The sequence below is a fragment of the Belonocnema kinseyi genome, chromosome 2 (assembly GCF_010883055.1).
Source record: "Belonocnema kinseyi isolate 2016_QV_RU_SX_M_011 chromosome 2, B_treatae_v1, whole genome shotgun sequence".
In the NCBI taxonomy this organism is placed as follows: Eukaryota; Metazoa; Arthropoda; class Insecta; order Hymenoptera; family Cynipidae; genus Belonocnema; species Belonocnema kinseyi.
This window is the reverse complement of record NC_046658.1, coordinates 179,696,503-179,708,671: the sequence shown is the minus strand read 5'-3', so window position 1 is coordinate 179,708,671 and position 12,169 is coordinate 179,696,503.

Here is a 12,169-nt window from a genome sequence, read left to right as displayed (position 1 = left end):
AGATTTTAAAATTATATGTGCTGTTATTTATAGTACTAAAAAATTCAAACAATTTATTCTTATGACTTTTTATTATTAAAAGAAAATTACCAGAATTAGAGAATTTTTAAAATCCAAAACAACAAACTGAAATGAACATTTTAAGCCAAACAACGACTGATATGAACAAAAGTCAAGAGGAAAAAAGTTAATTTTTGAAAGGCCTACAACATTATCATAAAAAATTTTTTGATTTGGTCAAAAATTTAGAATTTTATCGTACGAAAAATAATGGAAAATCCAAAAAGTCCGTTTTTTTGTCAAACTATGCAAGATACGAAAAAGTCTAATAAACTCAAATTACGCGCCCTAAACAGATCTATAAATTGTTTAACAATCACTTTTCGATAGGATGCTCAGTTTTTGTTGATTCGTAAATGAATCAAACTAAAAAGATTAATTTTTTGACAAACAACGCAAGCTATGAGATAAATAGACTCATTCAAGTTTTTCATGAATAATTTTTTATAGGACACTTAGTTTTTTCTTCAATCGTAAGATATAACCATTAAAATAAAAAATTTAAATTATTTTAATACATTTTTTTAAATAAATATTTTTTGTAAAACGACACAAGATATGCACTAAAATTAAAAGACAAAAGTTGTTCGCCCAAGAAGACCTATAAATTTGTTATTAATCATTTTTAAATAGGACGAGTATATTTTCTTTTAATCGTAAAAAATAAGATGGAAATTAAAAAAATTAAATTTTTAGAATACATTCTTGGAAAAAGGACACGAAAGACGAAACAAATTTTTTAAAAAAGTTTCTTTAACCAAAAATATCTAGCAGTTTGTTATAAAATTTGATTAAAAAAAATATATAGTATCTATATATAACTATTAGATTGCCCTTTAGTACACTCGCTTAGTGTCCTAAACTGAAGGTCAAGTTTGTTAGCCAGCCATTTTGGGTGAAAATTCAAAAAGTAGGCACATTTTGAATATTTTTTAGACCACTTTTTTAAAAATTCAAAAATTCTCTGTATGATTATTCATAGTATTCAAAAAATTTAACAATTTATCCTAATGACTTTTTTTGAAAAATCAAAAATTACTAGAGTTAGAGCTTTTTGAAAGCCCTACAAGATTATGATAACAACTTTTTCAATTTGGTAAAAAAGTTGAAAATTCCATATTTGATCGTACAAAAACATTTTGAAACCACATTTTTTCAAGATGTAAAAATTCTATGCACAGTTGTTCGTACTACGTCAAAACTTCAACCATTTATCCTTCTGACTTTTGTCTATAAAAAGAAAAATGTTAGAGTTAGAGCATTTTCAAAATCCAAAAAAAAAACTGAAATGAACATTTTAAGTCAAACAATGCAAGATATGAATAAAAAACCGAGAGAAGAAAAACTTTGCTTTTTGAAAGCCCTACAGGACTACGATAACAACTTTTTTAATTTGGTCAAAAAGTTGAACATTCCAAATTTTATCGTACCAAGAGTAATGAAAAATTCAAAAATTCCATTTTTCGGTCAAACTATGCAAGATACGAAAAAAATTAAAAAGCTCAAATTGCGCGCCCTGGAAAGAACTACAAATTTATAATGAATCACTTCTTGACATAAGCTACAAAAAAAATGAGACAAACATTGTTCATCCAAAAAAGAGCTATAATTTTTGATAGGACACGTAGTTTTTGCTTTAGTCGTACAAAATATCATTCAAAATAAAAATATTAAATTTGTTTGAAAAAACAACACAAGGTATGAACTTAAATTACCAGACATAAGAAAAAAAATGCAAAAATGAACTTTTTGGAAAAAGCACAGAAAAGACGAAAGAGGACATAGGCTCCTATATAGGACCCTATATATGTTCCTGTATTAGACCCTATGCAGATGCGCAGTAGTTTTTCTTTAATTGGAAAAAACAACATTAAAAATAAAAAATTATAAAAACAAGGAAATAAGAATTAGTATGGTTCAATTTTTATTCATATTATGAATTGTAATGATATACATTCATTGAAATGATACATGTTTCAGAGCAGCTTAGAATACAATTTAAAGCAAAATAAGAAACAAATACAAAAGTAATCATGATAAATACAATTTGCTTTTATTTTTCAATTTTTTAATTAATAATCCCAGGCAGAGTTACATAAAAAATGTATTATAATTGATATAAAAGTGTTGTGCATAATGTAGAAAAGTTTACATGTTGAACAGAATCGAGTGCGAAACACAAGATACGTGGCAAAAGAGCTTTAACAAAAGAGAGTTCAAAATTACAAAATTACAGTTGTCCGTCCGTTCACCTTTGATTTTAAAAGGTCTGTGTCTGTGCGGTTGTCATCATTCGCCTGCCGTAGGTGCGTTCAAACTCTCTTTTAACGAAAGAGAATTCACAATTACAAAATTACAGTGGTAGATGTTTTGACTCTTAATTTTAGAATGTTTGTGTAAGAATGTGCGGAAATATAAAGACCAAGCGCGTAGCGCGAGGCAAATACATAATCAAGCGCGAGATAAATACAACATCGAGCGCGAAGCGCGAGAACCAACAGTTGCGCGCCCAAACTTGCGAGCTTTATTGACTGACAAATATTTTGTTTCAGTCTTTGTTGAAAAGCGTTTGATTCGTGATCGCAAAAATAGCTGTGTTATCGGAGGGTTAAAAACTCATCTTTTCTTCGTAGCAAATTAATATTTTTTGTTATAAATTCATCTCTTTTGTAGATTTTTTAAATGGATAATTAGTATTTTTTATTAAAAATTAATTTTCTTGTTTAAAAATTGAACTGTTTTGTAGAAAATTTGTTTTAAATTGAAATTTTTTAAATGAAAATTATTCATTTTGGTTAAAAATTCAACTGTTGAAAAAAATTTTAATTAAAAATTATTATCTTTTTAAATAAAAATCCACCTGCATGGTTTAAAATTCAGCTGTTTTGTAAACATTTTTTTATCAATTGAAAATTATTTTTTTTTTTATATAAAAATTATGGTTCTTGGATGCAAATTCGACTATTGGCTTAAGAGATTATATATTATCTTGCCAAGTCATCTTTTTTCTTAGTAGATAATTAATATTTGTTGTTGAAAATTCAACAATTCGTTTTTTTTTCTTATTCTTAAATCGATATTTTTTGGTTTAATTCAACTGTCTTTTATTCAAATTCAAAATAATTTTTGGTAGAATATATATCAATTATTCATTTTGTGCTGAAAATCCATATTTTAAGGTTGATAAGTAAATTCGACTCTTTGAAAATTAAGCTACTTTCTTAGAAATATTTTTTTTTGTAAGATTCATATTTGAATGAAAAATTCCTCTGTTTTGTTAAAAATTGAACTGCTTTGATGAAAATGATTTATTTCTGGTAAAAATCATTTTCTCAATTGATAATTTAACTATTGAAATTTCAAACATTTTGTTAAAAATTTAAATGTTTTTAGAGGGAGGCTGTTTTATTGTATTGACAATTAAAGATTTTGATAAAATTTTTTTCTTTATTGGCTAAAAAATTGTTTCAAATTTCATATCTTGTTGAAAATTCTTTTTTTTTATATTTTAAAATTTAATTTCTGTCACATATAAGATAATAGTGTTTTTCATTTAAATTTAAAATCATTCTTCGTAGAAACATTAACTATTTTTTTCCTTGTTTGAAATAATTTTCCCATCTGAAGATTTGACCATCTGATCAAAAATCCGACTACTTGGTTAAATGTTTAACTACTTCCTTACGAGTTAACTTTTTAGTTAAAAATTAATATCTTCAGATTGAATATTACATTATTTTGGATAGTTCATTTTCATGGTTTGAAAAATTAACAATTTGGTAGAAAGTTAAAGTATCCTGTTGAAAATTCAACCGTTCTGTAGAAAATTCGGTCGTTTATTAGGAATTCTCATTATTAAAAAAAATGAATCTTCTTAGTAGAGAACGCAACTATTTTTTTTATTTTATTTTTATTTATTTATTTTATTTTATTTTATTCGGATGAAGTGCATTTTGTTAAGACTTCATTAGAAAATGAACATTTTTGCTTGAAAATTCAACATTTTGGATGTCATTTTTTTCCTTATTAACTGACAAATCTTCCGTGTTTGAAAATTCAGCTTCAGGTAAAAATTCCGCTTTTTTATTTAAAAATTGATCTTTGTAGAAATTCAATCTCTTAGCGTTAAAAATTCAATTTTTGCTTGAAAAATAAACTTTTGTGGTTAATGATTTAACTACCTTGTTGAAAATTCGTTTTTTTTCTTTGATACAACTGTTTTTTGAATTTAAATTTAAATTTTTTCTTTTTTGCAGTATCAAATGCTGCCGAATTTTTGAATCTTTTACCACAAAATTGAAAAAAAGACCGATGGAGGAAGTCTTGAATTCGAAAGGAACTTCATCTTGTGGTCTGTGGTAGTTTTCAAGGCAGGTGCATCGTGTTGAAATTTCTCTGTAACCTAGATTTGCCAGACGATCCGTTCGCGGAATGACCATTGAGAAAAAAGTTCTCCAAGGGTCCATCCTTTTTTCTTTTTTTTCCTGCGGTTCCGCTGATATAATTGAGTCCATGGCATGAAATTGGTCGTTCGTAATTGTATCCTTTCGGGGAAACCAATGACACAACCAACTCTCTTCTGATTCTAGAGACATAAATGCTTGCCTGAATCAAGAATAATTTATGCATCCAGATTAAAAAATCAAGGGCAAGATTTATCATATTTTTTATATAGTTAAATCGTGGGCTACACCAAATTTTTTGTTTTTTATTTAAATTTAAATTTTACTCGATTTTTATTTTAAGGGCAAACTATTTAAAAGACTATCGTCATAAATTACGCACTTGAATTTTTGGATTTGTTTCTTTTTTGTTAAGGCTATAAAAATATCATTTTTCTAAAATTCTTAAGAAAATATGAAAACATTTCTCGAAATTTTAGATATGTCAAACACAAATTTCCATTAAAAAGTGAGTTTTAGTACACAACTAAAAACAAGCTCGACTGCGGATTCCGAAAAATTGAAATTTTAGTATAAAAACAATATAAATTCATGATTCCAAGATATCAAGTTTCTGAATACGGGCGAATAAAGTTTGATTTAAAAAAGTTAGCCAAAAAAAGGTTTGATTTAAAAAAAAATTCGGGGGCGAGAAAATGGAAATTGAAAATCGCGATAACATAGTATCAAAAATATTTTTTTGCTAAAAATCCGAAAAAAATTTATTTTCTACTATATTAAACAAGTTAATTTTTAAACACAAAGACGAATTTTTAAACAAAAGAAATTTTTAGCCGTAAAGAAAACTTTCAACCAAATTATAATTTAAGGAAAAACAATTTTCCATAAAAAATACGAATTTCAAATGTCAATTTACTTCTCTAATTTATTTATTTTTTCAAAAATAAAAGCTCGCGCTTGAGATATAAAGATGATAAACAAGCATAAAAAAGGTTTAATAAAAAAATGTTTCGGTTCCGAGAAAATAAAAATTGAAAATCCCAATATTACAGTATAAGAAACATTTTTTTTGCTAAATATAAGAAAAAAACTTATAATTTCTTTTTACTAGAATAAATAAGTTAAAAATAATTTAAAAAATATCGATGCTAAAAGTTTAAAAAGTCATTATTATTTTACAATTATAACTATATTTTAATTAATTAAAAAAAAGTTTCTAAGCATTGTATCAAAAAATAATCTTAAAAAAATCGTTTTATTACAATGTGTACATGATTTTTCGAGAAATTGCTTATCGAGAAATGTGAATGTTCTACAAAAAAAGATGCATTTTTTTAAACTACAAAGACAAATTCTCGACAAAAGAAATATTTTTAAATCAAAAGAGAAAAAAATGTCAACCAAATTATAATATAAGAACAAAAATAATTTATAATAAAAATATAAATTTCGATAACTAATTACTTTTTTAATTTGTCTGTGTTTAAGGTAATTTCAATATACTTTTTTTAGGTTTCTTAAAAGAATTCAAAAATTTTCTTGAAATATGCAGGACTTGCAGAAGTTTAAAAGAAATTTAAAAAAAAATTTTGAATTTTTTGAAATTTTCTAGTTTAAAAATATTTGTAATCTGTTGAAAACTTCAGGAAAATTCAACTATTTTGTTTAAAATTAGTTTATTTTGGTAAAAAATTGTTTTTTGCAATTTAATGTTTAACTGTTACGTTTTTGGTTAAAAATGTATCTTTTTTGGGGGAAAATATAACTATTTATTTAAAAATCATTAAACATCGAAAAAATTGAACTACTTCATTAAAAATTAATTTTTCTGATTAAAGATTCTCGATTTAAGATAAAAAAGGTTTGGTTGAAAATTCAACTATTTTGTTGAAAATTAATTTTTTTGTTTAAGATTTATTTTTTAAAAGAAAAATTGAACTGTTTTATTTTTGATGAATGTTTGTCTTCAATTGTGAATAACTGTATTCTGCTGAAATTTATTTTTTTCATAGATAATTAAAATTCTTGATTGCAAATTCAACTACTAGATTGAAAGTTGAAAAATTTTGTTCAAAATTGACTTTTTGGTGGAAATCGGCTTTTAAATCTTCAATGGTTAATATTGAATTGAATATCGTACCTACGTGGAATTGAAAATTCGTCTGTTTGGTTAAATATTTAACTATTTTGTTGCGAATTATTTTTGTAGGCAAAGTCGGAAATAGTTTGTTTGAAAATTAATTTTTTAACGGTTTCATTATTTATAGAAAATCATCTTCTTTAGCTGATAATAATTATTGCATTTTGTTTCAAGTTAATTCTTTTCGTAAAAAAAAAAGATTTTTTATTAAAAATTCAACTACTAGATTAAAATTTGAACTAATATGTTGAAAATTAATTATTTTTAGTAAGAAATTAATTTTCGATATTGAAAATGTAACAATTTCATGTTTCGAAGAACACACTAATTATCACCAGCATCGTTCCGATGAAAGATTATTCTTATTACGTAACACAATATTACATATTGTACGTAACAATGTACAATTGTCACACAAGTCACGCATTAGTCTGGCTCGTATTATGTCAACCTAGTTTTCTATAACCTACTATAAACAAAGAATAAATTGTTTTATTTCCGTTAATTAAGTAAATAAGTTTCGTCAGGAAATAATATTCCTACAGTAGATATTCATTAATTTAAAGTACTAATGTAATTAATAATTAAAAAAAAAATAGTAATTACTAATTCAATTGTTACTTTAATGTAATGAATAGTAAATAGATACTTCTTATTCTTGCTCTAAGAAAGAATAAAAGGATATATTGTTGCCAAACTTAAACTTAAGAATTGGGAATTGAAAACTGACAAAAATTAAGATTTTTTATGTAAAATTTCATTATTACATTTTCAGTTAGGATAATTAATTTTTAACCAAGAAAAAGAGAATTTTCAACAAAATAGTTAAATTTTTAACCAAACTGATGAATCTCTAATAAAAAAACGAATTCATAACAAAAAGTGTTATTTATAATATTTCCAACAAAAAATATTTTATTTTTCAATAAAAAACAGTTTAAAACCACAAAATACGAATTTTCCACTAAAGAATAGAATTTTCAACGAAAAAAATGTTCCAAACAATAGGGAAAAATACCATTCAAAATATTAAGTTTGTAGGTCATAAAGACAATTTTGAAAAAAGTTATGATAGTTGAATTTTTAATTCAGAAGATGAATTTTTTACCAAAAAAAGAGACATTTTCAATGAAACAGATGGATTTTAAACCAAAAAGATTAAATGTTCATTAAAAAAAAAAAAGATTTGAAGAAAAATGGAACACTTTAAGTTTTTCCACATAAATTTATTTTCAATAAAAAATTCCGAATATATATTGAGTCATTGAGTTTTTGAGTCATGCAGACGAATTTAAAAAAAAATTGAGCTTATAACCCAAAAATATGCATTCTCTACTAAATAATTGAATTTTTCGCTGAAAACTACTAATTTTCACCAAAATGAGTGATTTTTTAAGTGAAGGAAATGAATTTTCTATCAAACATGATATAGGTACATTTAAAGTAAAAAAAAATTATTTTAAATACACAAACAGTAAACACATGTTTAACAAAACTTGTTAAATTTCTAACTAAGGAAATTAACTTTAAACTAAAATGATGCATCATCAATCTAAAAAAGGATTTTTTAAGCAAATAGTTTCATATTTAACTCTACAGATAAATTTTCTACAAAAAAAGAACCAATTTTCAACAAATAAGTCCAATTTTAATTAAAAAAGATACATTTTTAACAGAAAATAGAATAGTTTAACTTCAAGTTGGAGAAATAGCTGATAAACCTTGTAAAAAAAATTTGTCAACGATATGGGTAAATTTTTTGCCAAACAGATGAAGTCTTAACCAAAAAGATTAATTTCATACAAAAAAAGAAAAAAATGTTTACAAAATACATAAATTTCGAAGTTAATATTTTAATTTTGAATGGAATTTTCAACCGAAAAAACTAATTTTCTAAAAAAAAAGATATACGAATACGATAAAAACAGAATAGTTATTTTCAAGTTAAATTGATAAATTTTTAAACAAATAAAGTCACAACCACATTTTAGACATAAAAATCAATGTTAAAAAATATTTATTTTAGACCATCAGAGAAAAAAGAATTAACATCAAATTTTTTAAGACATTTATCTGGCCAAGAAGTACACCATCAATCAATGAAATGTCAAAGACAAATTTAGTGAAATTTTTGGTTGAAAAATTAATTTTCAACAGAAAACAACTTATTTTCAACCGAAGGAAATAATTTCCAATTAAAACGATTAATTTTTTACGAAAACGAAATAATTGTTATCAAAAATATATTAATTTTTATCAGAATATTTTATTATTTAATATGATTTTCTTCCAACAAAATAGATAGTTCAACTGTCAACTAAGCATTCGAATTTTGAACCAAATAAGGTTTTCCAATCGCTATTTGAATTCGGGGGCCCTTTTCTTGAATTGGCTGGTGGGCAGGCAACCCCGCTAGAACCCTACTAGAAAGTCTGGCATGTCCCTCATGCCCAAAGCGTTACGTTCCAGATGTGGCCCTGACTAGCTTTCCTCAATAGAGCACGATAAGAGATATGGAAAACTAGTTAGAACCCCACTGGAGCCTTTTCGAATTCCAAAGAAAAAAATAATCACCTAATTTTTAAGAATTTTAAGTGGAAAAAATGGTGTCATTCATATTGAATTTACAAGTAGGATTTTTTGTAGAATATATGACTGGAAAGCCAAATTAATGCTGGCCTAGCCCGCACATTGTTCTAAGATATTAAAATTATAATGAATTATTTTGCTTATATTTGCGGATTTATAATAGATGATTTTCTACTTCAGAATTATTGTTTATTGTAGGGTGCTCTCCAACCGTTTTTTGATGTTAAAAGTGTTATTAAAAAATGGCAAATTCCTTGATACAAATTTTAGTAAAAAAATTAAATAGGCCTAAAAAAATAAGATAAAAAATTTGCGAAAGTAAAGTAAAAATGATATGATGGCACGAGACATCTTCCCATGCAGGTAATTATCACTGCGGTATGTGAAAACTGGAGAAACGCTTCCGGATTGGTGTTGAGCGTATACTTAGGGAAATAATAAACTCGGGAAAGGATCAGAGGATATACATATATCTACTCCTCTCTTCTCATCTCAAGTAAATTCAGCAAATTCTACAGCTTCTACACACACGCACTCTACAGTGTATACATGTATAATAATATAAATTAACGTTTCACATCGGAATTCAAAACCCTTCGACTTCAGTATGCATAATGAAGTATAACAAATTTCACTGTGAGAATGTAAATTACAAAAGTGGTTCTATTTTTTCAGTTTTTTTTTTTAAATTTCATGATTGGTTTCACTGAACGTGCATGAATTACGTTAACTTTTTAAGGCTCTGCTGCGGATTCCGATGAAAATGTCATCTAGAGTTTGAATGGAATAAAAAACCTACTGTCGATATGTGGATTTTAAATATTTAATTAATTAATTATGGTCATTTAATAAGTTAAAAGTAGATAATAAAAAAATTTTAGGTTCCGTGAGATTTGAACCCCATTACTGCCTATCTTACCCTATTTTTGCCGACTAATTTTTTTCGGGAATTAATGTAGGGGTCAGCCAAAAAAGAACGTGAAATGTGATTGCTCCTTATAATTCAGAAGGTAGTTCAACCCTCAACCATGCAGTTAAATTCTTAACCAAAAAAGATTTATTCTGAACAAAAAATGGCTTAGTTGATATTTTAACCTCTCTGTAGCTTAGTGGGTAAGAGCATCAGACCGGCAATATCAAATACCTGGGTTCGAAACCCAGCGAAGTTTTTGAGCAATTTGTTTACAATTTAGAAATGAAAAGCATTATTAAAAAAATATTAATTTCATACCAGTAGACCAAAATAATTAATATTAAATTATTCAAAATTGATGAATTTTTAACAAAAAAGGACGACTTTAATAAAACTGTTGAATTTGTAATACATGAGAGATGAATCTTTTAATCGAAAAGGCGAATTTTCAACAAAAGCGATAATTGTCCTACAAAATTAATAAGCATTTAACAATAAAAAAATGAATTTTTCCCAGAAAGTTAAATTATTAACCGAAAGGATTAATTTTCTACTACGAAAGTTGAATTATCATCAAAATATGTACATACAATTTTAATCAAATAGTTGAATTTTTACCAAGAGGATTAATTTTCTGTAAAAGAGGACAAATTTTCAATAAAATACATAAATCAGCTATTTTAATTTTAACAAAAAGGATAAAATTTGTAATCAAGAGCATAAGCTTTTTACCAAACAAGACCTTAGAATTCTAATTTTCAACAAAAAAGTAATATTGAAAAAAGTACATGCATTTTTATCAAAAAGTATGAATTAACAACCGAGAGGTTTAATTTGTTAATAAGAAAGAATTCTCAAAAAATACATTAAATTTTAACCAAATATTTGAATTTTGTACTAAGAAGATTAACTTTGTACTATAAACAAAAAAGAAGTTTTCACAAATTTACATAAATTTTCATCCATAGAGTTAAATGATTGAACTAGAAAATATCAAATTTTAACTAAACATGAAATAGTAAATTTTTTTATCAAATACTTGAATTTTCTACTGAATTGTTAATGTTTAAAACCAAAAGCACAAATTCTCGACAAATACAGTTTAATTATCAATATCAAAATGCTAATCTTTAAGAAAAAATATCAAAGTTGATATTTAAACCAATTTTTTTGGGTGTAATTTTAAATGAAAAATAGCTAAATATAAAAAAACACGAATTTCTGACAAAATATTTGAATTTCAACTAAAACAGATTCATTTTCAACCATATAGTTTAAATTTTAAACTAAGAGGTTTTATTGTCTTTTTATTAGTTGTTTTAACTAAAAATGGAACTATTGTAGGCTTGCTTGAAAATTATTTTTTTGTTTATAATTCATCTTTTTTGACATAAAAATGAAATTATTTGTTCGAAAATTTTTATTTTTAGTTTTAAATCTCAACTATTTGGATAAAAATGCATTTTTTTGGAACATATTCACTATTTTAGTTAAAAATATATATCTGCTGTTTAGTTAAAAATTCATTTCTATGGTTCGAAATTTAAATATATTGTTAAAATTCATTTTCATTTTAGTTAAAAATTTAATTTTTCAACTGAAAATTTAGCTATTCTATTTTTTCTTGGAAAATTATTTATTTTATTTTAAAATTCTCGTTTTTTGGGTAAAAAATTCAATTATTTTGCTACAAACTTCATATTTTAATGTTGAAAACTTAACTTTTTTGCAAGAAGTTTCACTTTTTGGTTTAAAAATTCAACATTTTGATTAACATTACAAAATATTTCCAAAACTGTCAAAAATGAAAGCGGAAGATTTAAAAACAATTTTATAAATAATGCGAATCAGGTTAAAAGGTGTATAGGAATTTTTCGAATTTTGAAAAGATTACAAATATTTAAAAAATTTGAAATATTTCGGAAAATGTATGAAATTTTCTTACATTTTTTACAAGCCTCAAAAAGTCTTCTTTATTCATAATGTGTCCCCTAAGGGTTTACATGACTTCCATTCCTTACAATCTTTCCGTTTACATCTATATATTTTTTACAATCTTATCCT